Source organism: Pongo abelii, chromosome 17 (assembly GCF_028885655.2).
Source record: "Pongo abelii isolate AG06213 chromosome 17, NHGRI_mPonAbe1-v2.0_pri, whole genome shotgun sequence".
In the NCBI taxonomy this organism is placed as follows: domain Eukaryota; kingdom Metazoa; phylum Chordata; class Mammalia; order Primates; family Hominidae; genus Pongo; species Pongo abelii.
In genome coordinates this window covers 62432692-62449103 of record NC_072002.2, presented here as the reverse complement: position 1 = coordinate 62449103, position 16412 = coordinate 62432692, and the positions used below count along the sequence as shown (strand labels likewise).

Below are 16412 nucleotides of genomic sequence, written 5' to 3'. Positions count from 1 at the left end.
ATAAAAGAGGCCTCAGGGAGCTCATTCACCTCTTCTGCCATGTAAGAACACAGCAAAAAGACTACCATCAATGAATCAGGAAATCAACACCACATTTGCTGGCACCTTGTTCTTGGACTTCCCAGCCACCGGAATTGTGGGAAATAAATTTCTGTTGTTTATAAGTCAACCATCCTTTTTAAAGTATTTTTGTTATTGCAGCCTGAGAAGACTAAGACATTCCCCAAGGTTCACTTCCTCCTGGGAATCTTTCGCTATAATTACTACTGTCACCATCATGTTTCCGTTTTTATGCTTTGCCCCTAATTTGGCCACAAAAATCTCCTCTTAATTCCAGCTGAGTTCAGCTGAAATATTTAGATGAGATTTTATCAAAGGTGTGGGGATAGCAACAGGTAAAGAAGGAAACGGGAATGAGATCATGCAAATAAGACTTGGCTCATTCATCTTCAATTGGGATCCCCTAAAGAGGATCCTTTGCTGTCCCCTCAGCCACCTCAGTGGTACAGAAGCTATCTTTAACCTCTGTCATCTGGGAGCTCCTTTGAGCACACCTAGATTCCTCTAATTTTACATCTAGAAGAGAAAAGCTCAGCCATGGTGTTAGGAGCTTGCCCTCTGCCTTAGAAATGGTTAATCTGTATTAAGTATTAATCCAACCTCTTTGTAATGTGCCTTTCTGAATTTCAGAGTCTGGAAATCTAAAAGTTACTGATTCCCTGGCCGCTAGGGTTCTGGTTGAGAATGGAATTCTGTCCATTAAATATACTTGTGTGAGATTTGGAAGGTGGGACTAATGCCAGGGCAATTTTCCTGAGAGTTTGGCTAATGGCATGGACACCTTAGGCTGCTGAGCAGAGCTGCAGGTGCAAACACTAAGCTCTGAGGATATTGAAGGGAGCTGCGGCAAAAGCAGCAATGGCCTCCCCAGATTGCAGATTACATCACTAGGTCCACTGGGGCCTCCTGATTTCCACCTTTCATGGTTGGTCAGTTGGGCATAGTGCATGCTCAGGATATCATTCCCAGAGATCCAGCCTAAAGGAAGCTCTTCCAGCCCTTTCACTAATTTTCTAAGCGCCGGTTTCTCATATTAAATCGTTTTCTGCTTAACACAAATTAAATGATTTGTTTCCTGCATGAAGAACTCTGGCTGATACTCTCATTTATTTGGCTAGCCTTCTTTCCTGTCTCAGGTCACTTGTCTCCTTGTATCTAGTTAAAGAAAATGTCATCTTCAGAAGAGCGCCTCTCGCATCTATAGGGTTTGCTTTACTTAATCTGAAATAGCAGCAAAAGACAGCAGTGGGTGGGGTTCTTCCATGCAGGGTTTCTGTTCCTTCTTGCCCCAACTCTAATTCTTCAGAGATGTGCACACAATGTCAAAGGCCCAGCAGCCTCACTGTGCTAAGAAGTGAGAGATCTTCTGGGCCCCAGGGTCTTTCCTGTTCAGACAACTGAGGGCCTAAAAAGGCATCAGGTTTAAAGCTGCCATATGGACTGGGCCCCCACAGCCTTAATGGGACAAACACCCACAAATAACACCAATGAAAAGCAAAGAGGCTAGCTTTGATAAGCTTCCTAGAAGCCTAAGGCCTGAGCAGAATTTTCAGGAAGAGGGGAGAAGTAGAGGTTAAAGGGTGTAATCGCTCTGAGATATGAGAGGGCAGAAATGACCCACTGTGACCATCCAATTATTCCTTATACCATGTCTGTACATTTGTGTTCCCATTCATATTTTAGTATTCTGAATTATTTACAGATGGTTGTGTCACACAACACTTCAAAATTTAGTGGCTTATAATAACAAGCATTTTTACAGCACACAGTTCCTGATGGTGAGGAATCTAGGAACAGCTTAGTTGGGTGGTTCTAGCTCAGTCTTTCATGAGGTTGAAGTCAAGGTATTAGCCAGGGTTGTAGCCATTGTACAGCCATTGACTGGGCTAGAAGATCTTCTAATCTCTAAGTTCACACATGTGGCTGTGGGCAGGAGGCTTCGGTTCCTCACCACATGGGCCTCTCATGCCTGCTGGCTTTCTCCAGAGCAAATGATCTGAGAAACAGAGAGGGAGAGGGGAGAGAGACAGAGACTGTAGTGTTTGCATAACCCAACCTCAAAAATACCATACCATCACTTCTGCCATATTCTGTTGGTCATGTAGAACAAATCTGATATAATATAGGAGGGGACTACACAGGGTACGAAGACCAGGAGGCGGGATCACTGGGGGCCATCTTGGAGGCTGGCAACACTCATACTTTATCCTTCTTCCCATGCTATTATACACATTTTACACATTGTAGATGCTAGTGGGCAGTGCACCTTACCCAGAACTCTCCTGACCCCTAAGCTAACAGTGTGGACTGACCAATAGATCCAAATATAGAATTTGTAGCTTGATGTCTAAAGAAGTTAGAGATATTTTTATTCCTTACAGATTATAAATTGGGTATTTTAATTGCTTTGGTGATAGAAATTTTTTTTTCTAAATCTGAGATAATATTTTAAATACATTCTTGAGCCCAGAGAGTGAACTGCTTACTCCTGGTTTGACCACAGTGGGTGCTGACCGTGACCTCTTTGTTCTGTGTCCTTGTGTCTTTTTCAACCTGCTCATCAGATCAACTCTGCCCTCTCCTTTAGCTTCTCCGGGAGACAAAGCGCAAGCTATCAGCCCATTAAGATAACTTTGGAACCACTTAAGATGGGCTATTTCAAAAGGTACCAAATTCCCTGATCTTATAACTGAACCATTTAACTAGATCATCCTGTAAAGAGAAAATGCGTTAAAAATACCAGTTAATTACTTTTTTTTTAATTCCCAAGGCACAAATAAGTCCTAGTTAACTGTCTTTGCACATTTATATATTTAGACATCAGGATGTGACTCTATTGCAGTCACAGCAGCCAGCAGGCACAGGAGTTGAGGATGGCTGGCTCAAAAGTCATGAGACTGGCTTTCTCAATTACATAGGGATGTACTCAACAGAATGTATTGCCTCATACCATCAGGTACTTATGGTGAAAAGCCCTAGGAATAAAATCCTTGAACCAAGGCCTTATTAGCAATTCTTTTTTTGGAGAATACCCATTGTTGGCCAAAGCCATATGGTGTACCTTAAGTATCAATACTGAGAAATGTTAATTAAGCCTCAGTCCTGCCTTGATATGCCAGATGAGTAAAATTCAAAAGTGGGTTCAATTTACTCTTTGGAACCAATTAGCATAAAAAAAATCTGAGGCCTAAAGACTTTAATAAAACCATACAATCTTTGAGCTAAAAAATTCATCTACATTTTAGAGCAGACAATATAATAAAGGACCTATACTGGAAAGGCCACTGAAAACCTATTCACCTCAGGTCAAGCATGTCAGAACTGGTTTTATGGGCTAGGCTAGCCCCCATTTCACTTTTAAAGTGATATTTCACTTTTTTGAAATCTAGCTATCTAGTGGTCCAAATGCTTGGAACCAAATAAGTATTGAATGAATGAATGAATGGTAAGTCCCAGTCAAAATAGGTTTCACCTCTTGATACACTGAAATTCAAGCCCTTTGCCAATGGGAGAGACTCTTTGGTGCTGTCTCAGGGTCCGGGTACCTTTACTTTTTGTACCACCTAAGGAAGATTGATTATCTGGTTTCTGATTAATCAACATATTGGAATTGGTGAAATGCAAAGAGAAGTTGCTTCCATAGGCAGGCACAGACAGTAGTAAATCATGGCAGGTGAAACCTCAAAGAAGGAAGAGACAGAACACTCACAGAAAGCAGACATCTGCTGAAGGAGTCATGGTCGTCTGTGGTTGGAGAGAGGAGCAAATAGCCTTAACCACTTTCTTAGCTTTTAAAGGAATGAGTGTGTTAGAGCTCAGTACTAATTCATTTACACATTCTTTCATTCAAAGAACACTTATTTGTTACCCATGTGCCAGCAATGAGGAAATGAAACACTGTGTTGGGTGAAATCTAAGGTCTTCTAGCTCTAGGGTTCTGCAAAACTTGAGCATCTACATGGAAAGCCGATTAATATGGTTTGAATGTGTCACCTCCAAAATTCATGTTGAAACCTAATCTCTATTGTGGTAATATTAAGGGGTGGGGCCTTTACGAGGTGATTAGGCCGTGAAGGCTCTGCTCTTATGAATGGATTTGTCCCTTATAAAAGGGTTTGAAGGGACAAGTTCCACCCTTCTACCATGTGAGGACACAGGATTCATCTTTTTTTGACCCTTCTGCCTTCTACTAGGTGAAGATGCCACTGTGAGATGAGGCCCATTGATGGAGCAGGCCCTTACCAGACATTAAACCTGCTGGGATCTTAATCTTAGACTTCCTGGCCTCAAGGAATGTGAGAAAATAAATCTTCTCACAGTCTGATAAGTTCTGCTCCTGATAAGTTGCCCAGTCTCAGATCTTTTGTTACAGCAGCAGAAATGGACTAAGACATCTATGCTGGGCCTTCTACATTCTCTGAGTCTATTTCCAGGTGCCACTAAATAAAAAGCCTAACTCATATTCATACTACTCCGTAAAAAAGGAAGCTTAATCTGCTTTAGGAAGATTTTCATCTCCATAGGTTTAACCAAGCGAGTGTTGGTCTCATCTGGGCCCACAGCTTGGTGGAGCAGCATCTTCTCGGAGAGGCAGGAAATAAGGCATCACCGCCTATGTCTGTGGCACACGTCAAGGAGTAAAAGCTGAGGCATCGTGTTGCTGTTTTAGGATTGCAGCACAGGTAGACAGTGGGAGAGGCAGAGCCTCCTGGGAAGACTGGTGAGAGCATCCCAGAACTCCGTTGGTCCCAAAGTCAAGCACTTGGTTACGGTTTTGGTGAAATCAAGAAAGGAGCAGCACAGCCAGGCACAGTGGCTCACACCTATAACCCCAGCACTTTGGGAGGCCTAGGCAGGTGGACCACTAGAGGTCAGGAGTTTGAAACCAGCCTGGCCAACATGGTGAAACTTCGTCTCTACTAAAAATACAAAAATCAGGTGGGCTTGGTGGTGGGAACCTGTGATCCCAGCTACTTGGGTTACTGAGGAAGAAGACTCACTTGAACCTGGCAGGTGGAGGTTGCAGTGAGCAGAGATTGCACCACTGCACTCCAACCTGGGCAACAGAGTGAGACTCCATCTCAAAAAAAAAAAGAAAGGGGCAGCCTATGGGTATGGAAATATCAAAAGGGACACTCCCTTCTAGTGTTAGTGAGGGTGCAGGACCACTTTCCATGTAATAATCTAATTCTGTTATACCCTGTAGCATAATTGACCTGCAGAACCTTGTATAATTGTAAATCATGTGGTCCTGGTATTCTCTTAAAGTGTCTAGGTTACTGAATGCAATTTGGGTTTACTAAAAGATTTCTTTATGCCCCCTTCCTCTGGTCTTCCAAAAATGCCAGTCTTCTCCCAGATTTACAAAATCTGTAAATTGGAAGAGACTGCAATAAGCCCATTTCACCAAAAATGATTTGGGGCCCCTGTGTGTGCTAGTTGTTTAGAGTGCCTCCAAGGGCACACACATGGGTATGGTGCCATTCCTCTTAGCCAGGCATAATGAGACCTCAAGCTGCACTAAGCGATGGGCCCAGGCTGGACAATCTAGGGTGCCATGGCCAATGGCAATGTCAACACACAACATAAAGGAGGAGGAAACCAACAAGCTGAACAATGCCTTGTTTTTCTTCATTTCACACAAAACGGAGGGTGTTAGTATGGAGAGGACTATTAGAGGCCAAATGTCAGCATTTTGAAGCTGAGGACAGGAGAACTAACAAAGTTCAAGAATGTTTCCTGGGCATATTGGCAGTCATAAGCAAAGCCAGACCCAGGTCTTGGATCTCCTCTTAGGCCACACTCTTCCCCACTGGCTGTCAGTCTAAGCCTGCCGACAACCACTCTTACATAGGGCAGGTAAGATGATTCTCATTTCCTGGGTTGGTAACTAAGACTTAGAGAGGCTAATGACTCATCTAAGGACATACACATATGATGGATATTTAGTCTTCTAAAGAATAATTTTCTAGTGCTAAATGTGGAATCAAGAGCTGGTTCTTTTCCTCCAATTAAATGAGCCCTTCCATAGAGAACCCAACTCACCTGGAAGTAAAAGCAAGTTTTGATGCCGTTTCTTATGAGTCTGGACCCTTTTAGAGGAGAAAGAGGCCATATCAGGCGTAGTTCAGAGCACAGACGCTGGAGCCAGATGGCCACTCATAAGCCACGTATCCTGGGATAAATTAATCTAATTTCTGTGTGCTTTAATTTTCTCAACCAGAGAACAGGACCAGTAATAGAATCTATTCCATGAAGGTGTTGAGAGGATTACATGAGTTAATACATGTAAAATACTTTAATATAGTGCTTGGCACAGAGTTAAATGTTAGCTGTCAAGCTGTCACTCAGCCAAAGGGAGAGTAAGACTTATTACATTCTTGGCCTTCTATGGAGGATATGGTGGCCTTTTTGCTTCTCACTGTAGGGTAGAAAAGGAAGCACAAATCCATCTCCATCTGGATGTCCACTGTCTAAAAATCTTCATAAAAGTCACAGAAAATTGAGAAATAAGCAGGACCAGCAAGCTTCTGTTAGTCACTTGAATTCAAATTCAAAACAATTGACTTTACTTTGGCCAATGAATCAAGCCTTTAATGTCATCAGGTATTGACCTCATAGCTGAGTCCTGCTAACATAGGGTACATTTCTTCTAGTGGCACTGGTTTCATAGGCTACACTAATCTACACTTGACCATGGCAGAGATGAGTGTCAAATTAAGGAAAATGCATTTGAGAGCTCCATCTTGTTTGTTAAAGGCACAAAATCTCCCCTCCAAGATGTAAATCAGATCCCAGGGCCAGGACCTGATTCATGATTCATATCCCATTCAGATGATTTGCTGGATATTCTTTTTTTTTATTTCTTCACCAATTTTTACTCCTTTGCAAATCAATCTGCCTATGATCAAATCTGTACTTAGTTCAGTTAAGCAAATATTTTCTGAGAGCTGCTGTATATCAGACACATTGCTAGACCTTGGGGACTCAGAGATGACTAAGATACACACTTCCTGCCTCCCAGGAGCTTGCAGCCTGCTTGGGAAGGTATACACACAAAGGTCAGGGTGTAAACCCAGAGGAGGGGCACCTAACCAGCCAGAGAAACAGAGGAGCTTCTGAGCTCCCAACTCCTTCCACTTTCCCCTCCATCAACTGCCCCACCTCTCTCTTTCTCTTTTTAGCAAAACCCTTCAGAAGGCTTCTCTACATATGCTGTTTCCAATTTCTCTCCTCCCATTCTCACTTGAACTTGCCCGTTTAGGCTCTTGCCCTGTCCTCTCCACTGACTGTTCTTATCAAGTCATCATGTTTCTAGATCTAATTGCCAGTTCTTGGTCCTTATTTATTTGAACTATCAGTAGCATTGGACACAGTCGATCACTCTTTCTCCTAAAAACACTTTCTTCACTTGGCTTCTGAGATATCCCATACTCCTGTTTTTCCTCCTGCTTCACTGACTGCTGCTTCTCAGTCTCCTCATCAACTTGACCTCTTGATGTTGGTCCCCCCACAGCTCAGTCCTTGGGGTACTCCTTTTCTATTATTCTTGAGTGGTCTCAACTAGTCTCAACTACATGCTGATGACTTTAAAAACTTTAACTCTAATCTGAACTGCTCTCCCAAATTCAAGATTCATATAGTCAACTACCTACTAGACATCTGTACTTGGATGTTTAATAAGCACTTAAATCCATGTTCCATACTGAGGCATTGATCTTTTTATCCTCAAACCTGCTTTCCCTGCCATCTTACTATTTATTTAGTTAATGGTAACATTATCCTTTCTGGTGCTTAGGTCAAATAACTTTTGAATCACCCTTAATTCTTCTCATTCTTTCATAATTTACATCCAGTTCATTGGTATTTACACTTATCTTTACCTGAAAAAATACGTCCGGAACATGACTTCTTCTTATCACCTGCACTACCATTACCAACCCATTGTCATCTCTTGCTCAGAATCTTGCAATAGCCTCTTCTCCATTGATGTCTCTGCTTCTATCCTTGCCCCTCGTTGATCTATTCATAACATAGAAGTCTATTAAAAGATGGTTATATCATGTCACACCCCATTTCCTCACCTCCACGACTCCCATCTTAAAGTCTAAGTCAAAGTCCTTATGGTGGTCTACTGAACAGTATTCCATTGCATGGATATACCACATTTTGTTTATTCATTCATCTATTGATGGGCTCTTGGGCATTTCCACCTTTTGGCTATTATCAATAATGGTGCTATGAATGTTGGTGTGCAGGTATCTGTTTAAGTCCCTGATTTCAGTTCCTTTGGATAGATACCTAGAAATGGAATTACTGGGTCATTTGGTAATTTTATGTTTAACTTTTTGAGGAGTTAGCAAATTTTTTTTTTCACAACAGCTTCCAATTTTACATTTCCACCAACAGTGCACAAAGGTTCCAAATCTCCAGATTTTTGCCAACATTTGTTATTTTCTGTTTTTGACAGCTGCTCTGCTTCTTGCTCTTCCTTGAAGGGGTCAACCATCCTCTGGTCTTGGTACCTTGCACTTCCTGTTCCCTTTACTTGGAATACTGTCACAAATCTGCATGGTTCACTCTCCCATCCCCTCCAAGTCCTTTCTCAAAGGCCTTCATTAACCACTCTATTAAAATTGTACCTCTTCCCTGCTTTAATGTTTATCCATAGCACTGACAGCTTTCTAACTTACTTGATAACTTGCTATTTCTTTGTTATCTGTCCTTTCACCTTCCCCACTCCGTGATGGCAACGATTTTTTTTTTTCAATCTGTTTTGTCGCTTCTATACCCCAGTGCCCGGAATAGTGCCTGGTCTTTTAGCGATGGGCATTACTGTCAAAAATTATTATAAAATGAAAGAATGATGCCTGAGTTGAGACTTAATGGATGTACTGACTAAGGCAGACAGACAGTGCAAGGGTAGGAAAGAGGTTTTCTATGCTGAGGGAGCACGTGGATCACCACGAATTGGATCTGCTTAATGAAATGCATGAGAGTCTTCTGGAAGCAGAGACCCTATAGTTACCAAATGTATCATGAGATTGTCTTTGCTCACTGTCAGTTACCATTTTTCTCCCCTGCAAGCAATAAGATATGCTTATATGCTGATGAGTGACCACTAGATTCTGCTGAGTTATAACAATGTGGATGTCGACAGCTATACATACCCTAGCAATCTTGTGAGAGAGGAGAAAGTCTATGATCTATACCTAGAAACAGACCTGCAAGATCAGTACCTTGATATTGTTGTTATTATTATTTTTGTGTGGTACTTGCAACGGTCATTCTCTGAGTCATCCATCACAGATCATTCTCTATTTGTCAGTACTTAATGCAGGAAGTTTTAGCTCAAGGCTCTTACAAAATGCTGCTACCTCCTGCTGCCCTCTAGTCAAATTAAAGTGAGCTGGACGCCCCCCGTCCCCATCTCCATCAGCACAGGAATTTCCACCAGACCATGATGGTGCCTGTCTATGGCTAAGTCTACCCTGCTCAGCTGCTCCCAAGAAATGTGGGCCATCAGAAAGAGGCATGTGAAAATACAATAATGTAAGTCAGGGTCAGAGTAAACTGGTGCTGATGCCAAGTGCTAAGCTTTCCTCCTCTCTCCTTATACCCTTTGCTTCCTGCACCACAAAGTAGCAGTCTGGGGACCTGGTCAAACTTCATGGCAGGTGGAAATTAGGAGAGGAAGGGAGAAAACAACTAATATGTCCTGTGTGTTTTCTAAATCCAAACCCTGCTGGAGGGACCCTCTGGGCTCAAAACCTGCTACCTACCTATGCTTTCTTCAGGTAGATAAGGAGCTCTTCCTACCCCAAAGGTAGCCCTTTGCTTGCTTCTCATACCTCCACAGACGGGGAGAACATGCATCTGAATGAGTTATTTTGCAGCAACCCACAGCCACCCCTACTTCTGGCCTGACCCATTTCTCCAACTATAATGTGACTCTAATAATCCCTGTTCTGCTCTCCATCTTGCCCAGAGGCTACTAGAGTTCATTAGATTAAAAAAATCTATAAGCTACTTTGAGCACCTTGGAGGTAAGTGCTCTATAAGTACAACGTAATAATAATAATGCTACAATAATTACCTTGATTAATTTATGCACAAGACAGAAAAAAAGATTCTTAATTAAGAAACATTTCAACAGTGTGAACACAGGCCCCATATATTGGAAAGTAATACTACCAGCAGGGATTCTAACTCTGGGGCAGATTGACAAAGATAATGAGCCACCCATCCTCATTCTGAGTGCCCTCTGAGTGTTGTGGGTTATGGGGAGGATGACAATGCTCTGTGGCCAACAGACTGGAAAGGCAGATGATGAAAGAGAGGAGTTTGGTATTGTAATTACATAAAACAGAAACTAAGTTAACCTGATGATACCCTTATCGGACTGCAAGTAATTAAGAACCATGGTAAGCTAGTCAGTGACATCAATACAATGAATTAGTTTAAAAAAAAGAATTAAAAAGACACAGTCAAAACAAGCAAATATGGAATCACCTGTGGGTGAGTATAGAGCTGGAAGCAAACTTTTGTGATCCTCCCTCTCTCTACCATTCAGGTTCCTAAGGGCTGCTAGGGAAGAGATGTGTGCCTCCAGTGTTATAGGTATACTGCAAGGTTACACTGAAATGTGGAGTGGATCAAGATATGTTCTCATCAGCCATAAAATTATCCCAGGATGCAGCTCTTCTAAGACAAAGATGTGCAACATTTTTTATAGGGAAATGAAAAAGTAGGATAAGGACAACCACCACGAATCCTGTGACTCATCTTCTCTTTGTTCCGCCAACATTTAGTCTTCCCAAACAGAGGATTTTGGTGGCCAATTTGCAGCATTCCGTATGAAGTGCCTGTGCATGGCAGAATATAAGCCAGGTTACCTTAGGGGCACCCTTGTGTCTGGGTCATTTGTGGTTGCTTCAGGTTATGCACTGGACCTGGATTAGATTTGCTATGGCTAGAGTAGCATGAATGGTTCAACCAACAAAGTGCCCTGTAGGAGATCTAATGCCTTGTTTTGTGGGAAGAAACTGGCTGGTGGGCCACCTTTTTTGAAGGTGACCATGAATGTAGCGGGCTAAACTCCCCGTTATCCTGTACAATTTATAGACCCATTCTCTGGGGGAAGCTGGAGGATCATTAGGAAGTTAAGATGTGATATTCCTCTTTTAACCGCTAAGCAGAAATAGGAAAGTCTATCTACAGTGGGTCAGACATGGCTGGAGCAGGGGAAAAGAAGTGTGCACGTGTGTGTGTGTGTGTGTGTGTACATATGTGTGCATGGTCTGGTAGGTGGGATGGGGAGAAGGTAAGCATAAAGCTGTAAGACTTTAAAGCTGTAAGTCAGCTGGCCTCCAGAGGAGCAGCCCCAGTTGAGACCAGAAGAATCATTCAGCCAGGTCCAGCCTAAAATCTTTGACCTGCAGACTCAAGAGCTAAAGGAATGCTTGTTGTTTCAAGTCACTAAGTTTTGAGATGGTTTGTCACAGCATGTTCATGGCAATCGATACAAATATGAAAGGATACCTAAGGATACCCCTGAGTCTGTAAAAACTGCCAAAGATCACTGCACTACTAGAAAGAGGGAGCCGGTTCTGGACCAGCTCTAACTTGATGACCTTGGGATGTTACTCTTCTACTTTAGATTCTCTTCTCTGCAGAATGAAAGGATTGGGCTAGCTCTTACTAACTGGGGTTCAAGGATTGGTTCTGCAGTAGAGGGGAGTAGGAGAGGGTCTTTGAAGCTTGTGAAATTGTATGTGTATTTCACAGGTGCATGTTTTTCATGGGAGAGGGTTGGTTCGTACTTTTCACTAGATCCTTAAAGGAACTATGACGTCAAAAATAAGAATCCTGGAGGAGAAGCTTTCTGAAGTCTCTCAGGCTCTGACTGTCCATGCTGGGCTTATGTGTTGATTAAACAGCACAGGAGTTAGGACTGAGTTGCCCTGTGAATGGAGGAAGGCAGGGAATGCTTCCTACCCACTGGCCTGTGGTCTGGACTTTGGTCACTGTGGGTAGAGTCTGAGTCTTGGCCTATGACCCACATAACACTTTAACTCAGAAGGAGACCCTGTGACTGGTGAGATATTTTGGAGCAGCCCTGGTGAGCTGTGGGTCCTCTCCATTGTTCTCACTGTTCCCTCTGCCCACCCCTGTCGGACCAGTCCTGGATGGCCTTTTCTCCAGTTGGCCTCTTCTCCCTAGAGCCTTTTCCACCAGTGCAGTTAGTCTGATTTCTTCTTTAAGTCTCCATGCTGCTCTGAGTCTCCTTGCCCTTCGAGTTCCTACTGAATGTTGTAATGTCTCATAGCCTCAGGTGGACAATAAGCTCTGGAAAGCAGGAGTCATTTCTTCTGCTTCTCAGAGGCCCTCACAGCCCTGAGCAGAATACATCAGCTGACCATGGCCCCTGGACAATGCTGGTGCCAAGGCCAGTCCTTGGAACACTCTGAGTGAAGTAAGCAACTTATTTTCAGGATTCCCCTCTCCACTGCCCAGACTTCCACTGAGCCTAGTTGTCACTCCAGACTGGTGGCCCTTCCTTTCCTGGACGACAGCTGAGGTCTGTCTTATGCCTTTCTCCTCTTCTAGTGGAAATTTATGTATCTTTCCAGACCCTGTTGATGACAAATGAATCGAACTGAATTCTAGCTAAAAGTGAAATTTAGCTAGAAATGAGTTCTAGCTAAAGAGTTAAGGCTAATAACAGCAATGTCTCCCCTGGGTATTAATTCTGCGTTTGAACTCAATTTTTTTAAACATTCTTATCCATAGGAGCAATTTTACATCATGATTCTAGATACAAGCTGGTGGGGATGAAATTTTTAGAGCATGTAGTTCATGGCACTCCTCAGATCACACTGCCCATGCCATCTGGCATTCTGGGCTGTTCTACAAGTGGTCTTGGAGAGACTGACAGGACAGGCACATGGCTTTCTAGCAGGACCACCTCAGGCTGTGGTTCATGTTTAGCCCTCACATATTCTAAGTCACCTATAATAGGCAAGTCTGTTAAAGGGATCTTGACTTCAGAGCTGGGGGGTGTGTGTGTGCATATGTGTGTGTGCACATACTGAAACTGGATCACATTCTATGTCTTTAGCTTGCTGTCATGTTTGTTATAATGTAATATAATCAAATCATGTAGCCTGAGGAATCTCCCCAAATCATTTGCTCCGGGGGCCTGCCTTTGGTCTGCAAGTTATTGTTATCACTCTCACCATTTTAAAGATGAGTGATGCTCAGCTCCCACCGTTGGTAAGCGAAAGAACTGGGACCAGAATCCAGGACTCCCACCTTCTGTCACAGGGCTCTTCTCTATCACAGATATATTGTATGAAAGACCAACTCATTCTTTCTCCCTCTCAGCTTTAAATCATTAGTAGTTAACCATTGTCCATGAATTATAATATACCAGCCATGTGGAAGCCTATCACTAGGCAGGCACACCCAGGTGTGGATGGTTTTACGCAGTAGGGTGTTGTAAAGAGAGTTATATACAAGCTGCATCTTTATAACCTGCATTTTATCTACACAACTGAGAGAAGACATCTAAAGAAATCCTTTGATGACAATGACAACCCTAGTATTCTCATGTCTGTACAGTTTGGAGTGGTTATAGGAAGCATATTGTACCTTAACCCACACGCTCAGTTTCAGGCAGACTCACCCGTGCAGCACGTGCATGAACACCAGGATGCACAGGGCACAGGAGCTAAGAGTCTTTCAGTGTCGGCTCCACCCTTGGCAAAGGGAGCATGGTGACCCAGGAATCAGAACTCCTGGGTTTTCATCGCACCTCTGACACTGATCTGTGATTCACCCCTTCCTGGGCCAGCGAAAGGGCAGCATGGATTACTTTCTAGGTCTTAGTTCCCATTCTGACATCACAGGTCTCTATGCATATTCATGTGCACAAAATAGCCCTCAGCCACAGGGAAGTCCGACTCTGCCTGAGGAGATTTGCATGGAACAGAAATCAAAGCCTTAAGCCTCAGAGAGGAAGCTCCAGTGGTGGAATTTTCGGTGTTATCTTTATGAGAAGGATGGGGACAGCATTTGGGGGTCGACAGAGCCAGGCCCTGGCGGGGAGCACCCACCACGGTCGCCCAGCACCCACCTCGGGCTCCAGGTATAAACGTAGGGAGTCTGCGGGCTCGCTTTTCGTTGGCTACTTAGTTTTAATGCCCCAAACCAATTTTAAATAAAATAAAGGAATGCCCCTAAATATTCTATATGGGGTTTTCGTCTCTTTTTTAAGAGGGACATTTCAAGACTAGTTTCCCATAGGTTTAGCCAAAAGGGAAATTAAACTACACATTTAAATGGAGATTACGCACAAAGGAATCCATTAGTTTCAATATTTTTCAGCAGGAGGGCGCAGAGTTATTTAAATAAGTTTAGATATTAAACCTAAAGTAGCCATTAAAGCAATGTGGATTTGTCTGTTTTTTTTTCCCCAGAAATCTTTTTTTTTCCAGCTGACTGAAAAAATCTATTGCTTAACCGATATTTGAATGCATTAAACAAAAAATCCAGGGACTTATTAATATAGCACTTCCTTTGAATTTTTAAGTACCACATTACAGCGTACTTATTATAGCCAAGTGTCATCTTTTGGACAGATTTAACTCTCAGCGTTTTCCCTTCCCCGCCCCCGGCAGAGCAGCGCTAATATAAAGCCCAACATTAAACTGCATTGGCTATGGAAGAGTCTTTGATTGTCATTGAGATTATTTTAAAAGTTATTTAGGTCCCCCTGTTACATCTCTGCAAACCACTGAGAAAATGTTGCGCTGGGTTTCTCTTTGCGACATTTCTTTGGGGATTCATAAATATTGATTGTACCGTAAAAAATTGATGGAATCTTGAAACAGACTGCAGTTGAGGCAGCTGGGGAATTTACTCAATTTTTCTCAATCGCTGCAGTCTATAAAAAGAGGAGATTTTGCAAATTGTTTCTCACCTTGTCTTTTTAGTATTTAATAGCTCTCAATTCTATAGCCTTCTGAACCACGCACTGGGCATGTTTTCTATCAAAATGGAATCAGGCCTATTCAACGGGAATTAAAAGGTGCGAGCAGGTTATGAAGGGGTTAAACTCTGTTCTGTTCACTCTTTCTTTTCCTCCTCTCTTCCCACTTTCCGTTTTCAGTGTCCTGCTGTTTTGCTCATATTAATTGTACACCTGTCCACAGCTGCCCATAGATGCCCAGGAGAACTCCTTTCCTCACTTCCCAGTGCCATGATGGAGAGAAGGTCAAAGAAATAAATGACAACATCCAGGATTTTTTTTTTTTTGACGGAGCCTTGCTCTGTTTCCCAGGCACTGCACTGTCCCTCGGTTCACTGAAACCTCCGCCTCCCAGATTCAAGCGATTCTCCTGCCTCAGCCTCCTGAGTAGCTGGGGCTACAGGTGTGCACCACCACGCTCAGCTAATTTTTGTATTTTTAGTAGAGATGGGGTTTCACCATATTGGGCAGGCTGGTCTTGAACTCTTGATCTCATGATCTGCCCACCTCAGCCTCCCAAAGTACTAGGATTACAGGCATGAGCCACCACACCTGGCCCATCCAGGCAACTTTTATACCACAGTCCCAGCAAGGGACACCCTGCTTCCTCTTGTGTATACAACAGAGCCCTACACCATCCTGGCATTCCAAGCCCTTTGCCCACCATCTGACTCTAAACTATGTCTTTAGCCTTATTTTCATGATTCTCCTTCTGAAACTCTGGTTTCTTCTTATGGACTTTGGCTCATACTTCTCTGTCATACTTCTCCTTCTTGTCTGGAAGGTTCTCCTTACTGTCTCCTTCTATGATAGGCAGAATCTCCACCTGCCTCCCACTGCACAGCGAGGTCTATGTTCTAACTGTCAGAACCTGTGAATATGTTAGGTTATATGGCAGAGGGGAATTAAGGTTGCTAGTCAGCTGATCTTAAGATAGGGAGATTCTCGGACATTGTCCTGTGGGCCCAGTGTAATCACCTGCATCCTTAAAAGTGGAAAAGGGAGTTAGAAGGGAGAATCCAAGAGATGGCAGCATGAGAAGGACTTGGCCCAAGGATGGGGCCAACAGCCAAGGAAGACAGGCGGCCATTAGAAGCTGAAAAGGAAGCTGAAAAAGGCAGGAAACAGGCCCTCCCCTAGAGCCTCCCAAAGGAACTCAGACCTGCCAGCACCTTGACCTTACCCGGTGAGACCCATGTTGGATATCTGTCCTACAAAACTTTAAGGTAATATATCTGTGTTGTTTGAAGCTACTAAGTTTGTGGTAATCACCCTCAAGGTAATCACACTTAATCACAACTGTTAAGCCCCTTTTGCCATA

General features: G+C 43.1%; 1 long non-coding RNA gene across 1 annotated transcript; it reads right to left on the bottom strand.

Annotated features, from left to right (window-relative positions):
• Positions 1–1770: 1770 nt before the first annotated feature.
• Positions 1771–13888, bottom strand: LOC129051681 (uncharacterized). Its single transcript, XR_008516111.2, has 3 exons — positions 13748–13888; positions 7944–8082; positions 1771–2056 (listed from the first exon to the last, which is right to left on the bottom strand). It is a non-coding gene; the product is annotated as an uncharacterized LOC129051681 (long non-coding RNA).
• Between the last annotated feature and the right edge of the window lie 2524 nt (positions 13889–16412).